The following is a 12,723-nucleotide window of genomic DNA, read 5'->3' as shown; positions in this document are numbered from 1 at the left end:
GACCAATAAGTATTTTTTTCTTATGGCTTCCCCCTTTAAGGGGTCCGACCATATCCAGCCCCCACACCGCGAAGGGCCAAGTGATGGGGATTGTTTGGAGAGTGGTAGGGGGCATGTGGCTCTGATTGGCAAAGAGCTGGCAACCGACGCAGTGTTGGACAAGGTCTTGTGCGTCTGCTCGGGCTGTAGGCCAATAAAAGCCTATGCGGAAGGCCTTGCTGACAAGTTCCCGAGCCGCAGCGTGGTGTCCGCCGAGTCCGGTATGGATTTCATCCAAGAGATGTCGCCCTTCCTCTTCGGAGATGCATCTTTGGAGCACTCCGGTCGCACTTTTCTTATAGAGTTCCCCCTCATGGACTTTGTAGGCTTTGGAACGCCGCACGATGCAACGTGCTTCATTTTGGTCCTCGGGGAGCTCCTGCCTATTTAGGTAGGCCAAGAAGGGCTCAGTCCACGAGGCGATTACAGCCATGATTTCGTGGGCCAAAGGTGTTATTTCGGTGGCGGAGCCTCCGATTACGTCTGATGGTTTAGAATCTGGGGGTGTATTTGGATCCGTGCTAGTGTTGCCGGACTCCCCTTCCCATACCACGGATGGCGTGAACAGCCTTTCCAGGAATATGTTAGGTGGGACAGGGTCGTGTTTAGCGCTGATGCGGGCGTGGATATCCGCCGCTTGATTGTTTTCTCGAGCCACATGGTGGAATTCGAGCCCCTCGAACCGAGCTAACATTTTGAGGACGACATCACAGTAGGCCGCCATTTTCAGATCCTTGGCATCAAAGTCTCCGTTTATTTGTGATATTGCGATATTTGAATCCCCGCGCACCTCCAGGCATTGAATGCCCATAGAGACTGCCATCCGAAGACCGTGTAACAGAGCCTCATATTCGGCTGCTTTGTTAGAGTCTGTGTATAATATTTGGAGTACGTATTCGACCGTGTCTCCTCTGGGAGACGCCAAGACAACACCTGCTCCCAATCCGGCCTGCATTTTAGAGCCATCGAAGTGCATGATCCAGTTAGAGTACGCGCCCTACTCTTTAGGGAGTTCAGCTTCTGTCCATTCGGCGACAAAGTCAGCCAGTACTTGCGATTTAATGGCCCACCGTGGTTTGTATGTTATGTCGAACGGAAGGAGCTCGATGGCCCACTTAGCAATCCAGCATGTAGCGTCGCGGTTATTTATTATGTTGTTGAGTGGTACTTCGGAGGCCACCGTGATCGAACACTCTTGGAAGTAGTGTCGTAGCTTCTGGGATGCCATGAAGACCGCGTATGCTATCTTTTGATAGTGTGGGTATCTGGATTTGCATGGGGTGAGGACCGTGGATACGTAATATACCGGCTTCTAGAGCGGGAATTTGTATCCATCAGCCTCTCGTTCGACGAGGAGCAGTGCGCTTACAACTTGATGTGTTGCAGCTATGTACAATAGCATAGGTTCACCGCTGTTAGGACTGGATTACTGGCCAATAAGGTCTTTATTTCGTCCAGTCCGGCCGTGGTTGCATCCATCCACACGAAGTGTTCAGTGCGCCGAATAAGGCGGTAAAGAGGTAATGCCTTTTCTTCTAATCAGGAGATAAAGCGGCTTAGGACAGCCACGCATCCAGCTAGTTTCTGGATATGCTTGAGGTCTGTTGGGATAGCCAACTGCGACAGAGCTTGGATTTTTGCCGGATTTGCTTCAATTCCTCTATTGGAAACAATGAAGCTGAGCAGCTTCCCAGAGGGCATGCCAAAAACACATTTTTCCAGGTTTAGCTTGATGTTGTATGTTCGGAGGTTATCGAACGTAAGCCTCAAGTCATCTATTAGGGTTTCGACGTGTCTTGTTTTTATGACCACGTCGTCCACGTATGCCTCCACTGTTTTGTTGATTTGCTTTTCCAGGCATGTTTGAATCATGCGTTGATAGGTTGCACCGGCATTTTTAAGCCCGAAAGGCATAGTGTTGAAGCAGAAAGGACCATATGGCATTATGAAGGCCGTTGCCGCTTGGTTGGACTCTGCCATCTTTATTTGATGGTATCCGGAGTATGCGTCGAGGAAACACAGTGAGTCATGTCCTGCGGTGGCGTCGATGATTTGGTCGATGCGAGGGAGGGTGAGGGAGTCCTAGATTAGGGGGTGTCCAGATGACTGGACTATGACCTTTGGTCGGACTCCTGGACTATGAAGATACAAGATTGAAGACTTCGTCCCGTGTCCGGATGGGACTTTCCTTGGCGTGGAAGGCAAGCTTGGCGATACAGATATGTAGATCTCCTCCCATTGTAACCGACTCTGTGTAACTCTAGCCCTCTCCGGTGTCTATATAAACCGGAGGGTTTTAGTCCGTAGGACGAACAACAATCATACCATAGGCTAGCTTCTAGGGTTTAGCCTCTCTGATCTCGTGGTAGATCTACTCATGTACTACCCATATCATCAATATTAATCAAGCAGGAGTAGGGTTTTACCTCCATCGATAGGGCCCGAACCTGGGTAAAAACATCATGTCCGCTGTCTCCTGTTACCATCCGCCTAGACGCACAGTTCGGGACACCCTACCCGAGATCCGCCGGTTTTGACACCGACATTAGTGCTTTCATTGAGAGTTCCTCTGTTTCGTCATCTTTAGGCCCGATGGCTCCTCCGATCATCAACAACGACGCGGTCCAGGGTGAGACTTTTCTCCCCGGACAGATCTTCATATTCGGCGGCTTTGCACTGTGGGCCAATTCGCTTGGCCATCTGGAGCAGATCGAAAGCTACGCCTCTGGCCATCAGGTCAGATTTGGAAGCTTGAACTACATGGCCGACATCCGTGGAGACTTGATCTTCGATGGACTCAAGCCACGGTCGGGCGTGCTGCACTGTCGCGATGGGCATGATCTAGCTCTACCGCCAAACAGTGCCCAGGAGGCCGCCCCGGTGTCCGCTCCAACCCTTAGCTCGGAGCCGACTACGCCAATCGAGGACGGATGGCTAGACACCGCCTTGGGGGCTTCAACCTCTACGGTGATCGAGCCGAACACCAATCTTGTCCGTTGCGAAGCTCGCGACTCCAAGGTGCCGGACTCCTCTCTGGATTCTGAACCTTCCGCGCCCCTGTCGATCGAATCCGATTGGGCGCCGATCATGAAGTTCGCCGCCACGGACATCTTTCAGCATTCGCCCTTCGGCGACATTCTGGATTCACTAAAGTCTCTCTCCTTATCAGGAGAGCCCTGGCCAGACTATGGTCAGCAAGGATGGGATGCGGACGACAAAGAAATTCAAAGCCCACCCACCGCCCACGTAATAGCCACTGTCGATGATTTAACCAACATGCTCGATTTCGACTCCGAAGACATTGACGGTATGGACAATGATGTAGGAGACGACCAAGACCCAACGCCTCTAGGGCACTGGAAGGCCACCTCGTCATACGACATATACATGGTGGACACCCCAAAAGAAGGGAATGGCGATGGAACAACGGAGGACGACCCCTCCAAGAAGCAGCCTAAGCGCCGGCGTCAGCGGCGCCGCTCTAAATTCCGCCAAAGCAAAAACAGTGATTCCGGCACGGGAGATAATAACACCCTGGACAGTGCCGAAGACAACCCCCTCTAGCAGGATTCAGCACAGGTGATGGAGAAGCCAGCCCTCATGAGAGAGCGGCAGATAGGGAGGTCGAGGATGATAATTACATGCCTCCCTCCGAAGACGAGGCAAGCCTCAAAGACGACGAATTTGTCGTGCCTGAGGATCCCGTCGAACAAGAGCGTTTCAAACGCAGGCTTATGGCCACGGCAAGCAGCCTCAAGAAAAAACAGCAGCAGCTTAGAGCTGACCAAGACTTGCTAGCCGACCGATGGACTGAAGTCCTTGCGGCAGAAGAGTATGAACTCGAGCGCCCCTCCAAGAGCTACCGAAAGCGCAGGCTGCTACCCCGATTATAGGAGGAAGCACCTAAACCTACATCACCAGCGCACGACACGACCGACCGGCCACCTCGTGGCCGCGACAGAGAGGCCTCTCGGCCATCGATTCAAGAGCACCCCGGCATCGCTATACCAAGGCACGGGGAAACACGCCGGACCTGCAAGACATGTTGGAGGACAAGGCAAGGCAAACAAGATCGATCTACAGATCGCGTGGGCGCCCCACGTCACGTGGCGATAACCGTCATGCAGGATATGGCAAATACGGCCAGGCCGAACATAGTAGACAAAGCTCATTTGAGCTACGTCGTGATATAGCCCAGTACAGAGGCGCCGCACACCCACTATGCTTCACAGATGAAGTAATGGATCATCAAATCCCCGAGGGTTTTAAACCCGTAAACATCGAATCATACGATGGCACAACAGATCCTGCGGTATGGATCGAGGATTATCTCCTTCATATCAACATGGCCTGCGGTGATGATCTACACGCTATCAAATACCTCCCACTCAAGCTTAAAGGACCAGCTCGTCATTGGCTTAACAGCTTGCCAGTAGAGTCAATTGGTTGCTGAGAGGACCTGGAAGCCGCATTCCTCGACAACTTCCAGGGCACCTATGTGCGACCACCAGATGCCGATGACCTAAGCCACATCATTCAGCAGCCAGAGAAATCGGCCAGACAATTCTGGACATGGTTCTTAACAAAGAAAAATCAAATAGTCGATTGTCCGGACTCAGAGGCCCTCGCAGCCTTCAAACACAACATCTGTGACGAATGGCTTGCCCGGCACCTAGGACAGGAAAAGCCGAAATCCATGGCAGCACTCACAACACTCATGACCCGCTTTTGCACGGGAGAAGACAGCTGGCTAGCTCGTAGTAATAACATGACCAAGAGCCCTGGTAATTCGGATACCAAGGACAACAATGGCAGGTCGCATCTGAACAAACACAAGTGTCGCATTGACAGTGACAATCCGGAGGATACGGCAGTTAACGTCGGATTCCGAGGCTCTAAACCCGGTCAGCAGAAAAAGCCATTCAAAAGAAGTACTCTGGGCCCATCCAATTTGGACCGAATACTCGATCGCCTATGCCAGATACACGACACCCCCGAAAAACCAGCCAATCACACCAACAGGGATTGTTGGGTGTTCAAGCAGGCAGGCAAGTTAAGCGCCCAAAACAGAGACAAGGGGCTGCATAGCGATGACGAACAATAGGGGACAGAAGGGCTTTCCCCCACAAGTGCAGACGGTGAACATGATATACGCAACTGCTACGTCTCGAGCTTGCGTTGGATTTCCCCGAAGAGGAGAGGATGATGCAGCACAGTAGCGTAAGTATTTCCCTCAGTTTTTGAGAACCAAGGTATCGATCCAGTAGGAGACCACGCGCAAGTCCCTCGTACCTGCACAAAACGATAGCTACTCGCAACCAACACTTAGGGGTTGTCAATCCCTTCACGGTCACTTACGAGGGTGAGATCTGATAGAGATAATATTTTTTTAGTATTTTTGGTATAAAGATGCAAAGTAAAAAGTAAAAGCAAAGCAAGTAAATAAAGTGATGGAGATTGATATGATAAGAATAGACCCAGGGGCCATAGGTTTCACTAGTGGCTTCTCTCAAGAGCATAAGTACTCTACGGTGGGTGAACAAATTACTGTTGAGCAATTGACAGAATTGAGCATAGTTATGAGGTTATCCAGGCAATGATCATGTATATAGGCATCACGTCCGTGACAAGTAGACCAAAACGATTCTGCATCTACTACTATTACTCCACTCATCGACCGCTATCCAGCATGCATCTAGAGTATTAAGTTAAAAATAGAGTAACGCCTTAAGCAAGATGACATGATGTAGAGGAATTAATTCATGCAATATGATAAATATCCCATCTTGTTATCCTCGATGGCAACAATACAATACGTGCCTTGCGACCCTTTCTGTCACTGGGTAAGGTCACCGCAAGATTGAACCCAAAGCTAAGCACTTCTCCCATTGCAAGAACTACCAATCTAGTTGGCCAAACCAAATGGATAATTCGAAGAGACTTGCAAAGATAACTCAATCATACATAAAAGAATTCAGAGAAGAATCAAATATTTTCCATAGATAAGCTGGATCATAAACCCACAATTCAGCGGTCTCAACAAACACACCGCAAAAAGAAGATTACATCAAATAGATCTCCACGAGAAAGGGGGAGAACATTGTATTAAGATCCAAAAGGAGAGAAGAAGCCATCTAGCTACTAACTATGGACCCGAAGGTCTGAAGTAAACTACTCACACTTCATCGGAGGGGCTATGGTGATGATGTAGAAGCCCTCCATGGTGGATGCCCCCTCCGGCGGAGCTCCGGAATAGGCCCCAAGATGGGATCTCGTGGATACAGGAAGTTACGATGGTGGAATTAGGTTTTTGGCTCCGTCCCCGATCTGTTGGGGATACGTAGGTATATATAGGAGGAAGGAGTACGTCGGTGGAGCGTCAGGGGGCCCACGAGGTAGGGGGCGCGCCCAGGGGGGAGGGCGCGCCCCCCACCCTCGTGACCGCCTCTGGTACTCCTTGGAGTATGGTCCAAGTCTCCTGGATCTCATTCGGTGAGAACATCACGTTTCCGAAGGTTTCATTCCGTTTGGACTCCGTTTGATATTCCGTTTCTTCGAAACACTGAAATAGGCAAAAAACAACAATTCTAGGCTGGGCCTCCGATTAATAGGTTAGTCCCAAAAATAATATAAAAGTGGAAAATAAAGCCCACTATAGTCCAAAGCCATAGATAAAGTAGCATGGAGCAATCAAAAATTATAGATACGTTGGAGACGTATCAGGCATCCCTAAGCTTAATTCCTGCTCGTCCTCGAGTAGGTAAATGATAAAAAGAGAATATTTGATGCGGAGTGATACTTTGGCATAATTTCAATGTAAATCTTGTTAATTTGATATGAATATTCAGATCCGAAAGATTCAAGAAAAAAGTTCATATTGACATAAATATAATAATACTTCGAGCACACTAATCAAAATAATTATGTCATCTCAAAAAAACATGGCCAAAGAAAGTTCATCCCTACAAAATCATATAGTTAGGCTATGCTTCATTTTCGTCACACAAAGATGTTCCCAACTTCTATACCCCCGGTGACAAGCCAAGCAATTGTTTCATACTTAAATAATCTCAAACTTTTTCAACCTTCACGCAATACATGAGCGTGAGCCATGGATATAGCACTATGGGTGGAATAGAATATGATGATGGGGATTGTGTGGAGAAGACAAAAATGGAGAAAGTCTCACATTGACGAGGATAATCAATGGGCTATGGAGATGCCCATCAATTGATGTCAACATGAGGAGTAGGGATTGCCACGCAACGGATGCACTAGAGCTATGAATGCTCAACAAAATAAAACTAGTGGGTGTGCATCCAACTTGCTTGCTCATGAAGACCTAGGGCATTTGAGGAAGCCCATCGTAGGAATATACAAGCCAAGTTCTATAATGAAAAATTCCCACTAGTATGAAAAAGACAACTTATGAGAGTCACTATATGAAAAACATGGTGCTACTTTGAAGCACAATATATGAGACTCACTACATGAAGAACGAGGTGCTACTTTGAAGCACAAAATATGAGACTCACTACATGAAGAACATGGTGCTACTTTGAAGCATAAGTGTGGAAAAAGAGATAGTAGCATTGCCCTTTGCTTTTCTTTTTTTGGGCCTTTCTTTTTTTTATTTTGGCCTTTCTCTTTTTTTTGTGGGAAATGCTCTAATAATGATGATCATCACAATTCTGTTGATTACAACATGAGGATTACAACTTGAAACTAGAACAAGGTATGACTCTATATGAATGCCTCCGGCGGTGTACCGGGATGGTGCAATGAATCAAGAGTGACATGTATGAAAAATAATGCATGGTGGCTTTCCCACAAATACGATGTCAACTACATGATCATGCAATGGCAATATGACAAAAGTAATGTATGTCATAATAATGATGAATGGAACGGTGGAAAGTTGCATGGCAATATATCTCGGAATGGATATGGAAATGCCATAATAGGTAGGTATGGTGGCTGTTTTGAGGAAGATATAGGGAGGTTTATGTGTGGTAGAGCGTATAGTATCACGGAGTTTGGATGCACCGGCGAAGTTTGCACCAACTCTCAATGTGAGAAAGGGCAATGCACGGTACCGAAGAGGCTAGCAATGGCGAAAAGGTAAAAGTGCGTATAATCCATGGACTCAACATTAATCAAAAGAACTCATATACTTATTGCAAAAATTTAGAAGTCATCAAAAATCAAGTACTACGCGCATGCTCCTAGGGGGATAGATTGGTAGGAAAAGACCATCGCTCGTCCCCGACCGCCACTCATAAGGATGCACAAGCCAGGTACACTTCATGTTTCAAATTTGTTACACAACTTTAACCATACGTGCATGCTACGGGACTTACAAACTTCAACACAAGTATTTCTCAAATTCACAACTACTCAACTAGCATGACTTTGATATTATTACCTCCATATCTCAAAACAATTATCAAGCATCAAACTTATCTTAGTATTCAACGCACTCAAAAGAAAGTTTCACATATCTTGAACACCAAGTATATTAACGTTAAGCAAATTACCATGCTATCAATGACTCTCAAAATAATCTAAGTGAAGCATGAGAGATAAAGTTTCTTTAAAACAAATCCACCATCGTGCTCTAAAAGATCTAAGTGAAGTACTATAGAAAAAAGTTATCACGCTCAAAAAGATATAAGTGAAGCACTATGAGCAACTATCAAGCTCAAAAGATATAAGTGAAGCACATAAAGTATTCTATCAAATTCCAAATCATGTATGGCTCTCTCAAAAGGTGTGTACATCAAGGATGATTGTGTTACACTAACAAGCAAAGACTCAAATAATACAAGATGCTCTAAGCAAAACACATATCATGTTGGTGAATAAAAATATATCTCCAAGTAAATTACCGATGGAAGTGGACGAAAGAGGAGATGCCCATCAATTGATGTCAACATGAGGAGTAGGGATTGCCACGCAATGGATGCACTAGAGCTATGAATGCTCAACAAAATAAAACTAGTGGGTGTGCATCCAACTTGCTTGCTCATGAAGACCTAGGGCATTTGAGGAAGCCCATCGTAGGAATATACAAGCCAAGTTCTATAATGAAAAATTCCCACTAGTATGAAAAAGACAACTTATGAGAGTCACTATATGAAAAACATGGTGCTACTTTGAAGCACAATATATGAGACTCACTACATGAAGAACGAGGTGCTACTTTGAAGCACAAAATATGAGACTCACTACATGAAGAACATGGTGCTACTTTGAAGCATAAGTGTGGAAAAAGAGATAGTAGCATTGCCCTTTGCTTTTCTTTTTTTGGGCCTTTCTTTTTTTTATTTTGGCCTTTCTCTTTTTTTTTGTGGGAAATGCTCTAATAATGATGATCATCACAATTCTGTTGATTACAACATGAGGATTACAACTTGAAACTAGAACAAGGTATGACTCTATATGAATGCCTCCGGCGGTGTACCGGGATGGTGCAATGAATCAAGAGTGACATGTATGAAAAATAATGCATGGTGGCTTTGCCACAAATACGATGTCAACTACATGATCATGCAATGGCAATATGACAAAAGTAATGTATGTCATAATAATGATGAATGGAACGGTGGAAAGTTGCATGGCAATATATCTCGGAATGGATATGGAAATGCCATAATAGGTAGGTATGGTGGCTGTTTTGAGGAAGATATAGGGAGGTTTATGTGTGGTAGAGCGTATAGTATCACGGAGTTTGGATGCACCGGCGAAGTTTGCGCCAACTCTCAATGTGAGAAAGGGCAATGCACGGTACCGAAGAGGCTAGCAATGGCGAAAAGGTAAAAGTGCGTATAATCCATGGACTCAACATTAATCAAAAGAACTCATATACTTATTGCAAAAATTTAGAAGTCATCAAAAATCAAGTACTACGCGCATGCTCCTAGGGGGATAGATTGGTAGGAAAAGACCATCGCTCGTCCCCGACCGCCACTCATAAGGATGCACAAGCCAGGTACACTTCATGTTTCAAATTTGTTACACAACTTTAACCATACGTGCATGCTACGGGACTTACAAACTTCAACACAAGTATTTCTCAAATTCACAACTACTCAACTAGCATGACTTTGATATTATTACCTCCATATCTCAAAACAATTATCAAGCATCAAACTTATCTTAGTATTCAACGCACTCAAAAGAAAGTTTCACATATCTTGAACACCAAGTATATTAACGTTAAGCAAATTACCATGCTATCAATGACTCTCAAAATAATCTAAGTGAAGCATGAGAGATAAAGTTTCTTTAAAACAAATCCACCATCGTGCTCTAAAAGATCTAAGTGAAGTACTATAGAAAAAGTTATCACGCTCAAAAAGATATAAGTGAAGCACTATGAGCAACTATCAAGCTCAAAAGATATAAGTGAAGCACATAAAGTATTCTATCAAATTCCAAATCATGTATGGCTCTCTCAAAAGGTGTGTACATCAAGGATGATTGTGTTACACTAACAAGCAAAGACTCAAATAATACAAGATGCTCTAAGCAAAACACATATCATGTTGGTGAATAAAAATATATCTCCAAGTAAATTACCGATGGAAGTGGACGAAAGAGGAGATGCCCATCAATTGATGTCAACATGAGGAGTAGGGATTGCCACGCAACGGATGCACTAGAGCTATGAATGCTCAACAAAATAAAACTAGTGGGTGTGCATCCAACTTGCTTGCTCATGAAGACCTAGGGCATTTGAGGAAGCCCATCGTAGGAATATACAAGCCAAGTTCTATAATGAAAAATTCCCACTAGTATGAAAAAGACAACTTATGAGAGTCACTATATGAAAAACATGGTGCTACTTTGAAGCACAATATATGAGACTCACTACATGAAGAACGAGGTGCTACTTTGAAGCACAAAATATGAGACTCACTACATGAAGAACATGGTGCTACTTTGAAGCATAAGTGTGGAAAAAGAGATAGTAGCATTGCCCTTTGCTTTTCTTTTTTTGGGCCTTTCTTTTTTTTATTTTGGCCTTTCTCTTTTTTTTTGTGGGAAATGCTCTAATAATGATGATCATCACAATTCTGTTGATTACAACATGAGGATTACAACTTGAAACTAGAACAAGGTATGACTCTATATGAATGCCTCCGGCGGTGTACCGGGATGGTGCAATGAATCAAGAGTGACATGTATGAAAAATAATGCATGGTGGCTTTGCCACAAATACGATGTCAACTACATGATCATGCAATGGCAATATGACAAAAGTAATGTATGTCATAATAATGATGAATGGAACGGTGGAAAGTTGCATGGCAATATATCTCGGAATGGATATGGAAATGCCATAATAGGTAGGTATGGTGGCTGTTTTGAGGAAGATATAGGGAGGTTTATGTGTGGTAGAGCGTATAGTATCACGGAGTTTGGATGCACCGGCGAAGTTTGCGCCAACTCTCAATGTGAGAAAGGGCAATGCACGGTACCGAAGAGGCTAGCAATGGCGAAAAGGTAAAAGTGCGTATAATCCATGGACTCAACATTAATCAAAAGAACTCATATACTTATTGCAAAAATTTAGAAGTCATCAAAAATCAAGTACTACGTGCATGCTCCTAGGGGGATAGATTGGTAGGAAAAGACCATCGCTCGTCCCCGACCGCCACTCATAAGGATGCACAAGCCAGGTACACTTCATGTTTCAAATTTGTTACACAACTTTAACCATACGTGCATGCTACGGGACTTACAAACTTCAACACAAGTATTTCTCAAATTCACAACTACTCAACTAGCATGACTTTGATATTATTACCTCCATATCTCAAAACAATTATCAAGCATCAAACTTATCTTAGTATTCAACGCACTCAAAAGAAAGTTTCACATATCTTGAACACCAAGTATATTAATGTTAAGCAAATTACCATGCTATCAATGACTCTCAAAATAATCTAAGTGAAGCATGAGAGATAAAGTTTCTTTAAAACAAATCCACCATCGTGCTCTAAAAGATCTAAGTGAAGTACTAGAGCAAAAAGTTATCACGCTCAAAAAGATATAAGTGAAGCACTATGAGCAACTATCAAGCTCAAAAGATATAAGTGAAGCACATAAAGTATTCTATCAAATTCCAAATCATGTATGGCTCTCTCAAAAGATGTGTACATCAAGGATGATTGTGTTACACTAACAAGCAAAGACTCAAATAATACAAGATGCTATAAGCAAAACACATATCATGTTGGTGAATAAAAATATATCTCCAAGTAAATTACCGATGGAAGTGGACGAAAGAGGGGATGCCTTCCGGGGCATCCCCAAGCTTTGACTTTTTTGTGTCCTTGGATTATCTTGGGGGTTCCATGGGTATTCTCAAGCTTAGGCTCTTGCCACTCCTTGTTCCATAATCCATCAAAAGAATTCACCCAAAACTTGAAAACTTCACAACACAAAACTCAATAGAAATCTTGTGAGCTCCGTTAGAGAAAGAAAACAAAAGACTACTTTAAGGTACTGAAATTAACTCATTATTTATTTATATTGGTGTTAAACCTACTGTATTCCAACTTCCTTATGGTTTATAAACTAATTTATTAGCCATAGATGCATTGAAATAAGCAAACAACACACGAAAAACAGAATCTGTCAAAAACAGAACAGTCTGTAGAAATCTGTAACTAACGC

Source organism: Triticum aestivum, chromosome 6B, assembly GCF_018294505.1.
Source record: "Triticum aestivum cultivar Chinese Spring chromosome 6B, IWGSC CS RefSeq v2.1, whole genome shotgun sequence".
Classification (NCBI taxonomy): domain Eukaryota; kingdom Viridiplantae; phylum Streptophyta; class Magnoliopsida; order Poales; family Poaceae; genus Triticum; species Triticum aestivum.
Note: the sequence above shows the minus strand (reverse complement) of the source record.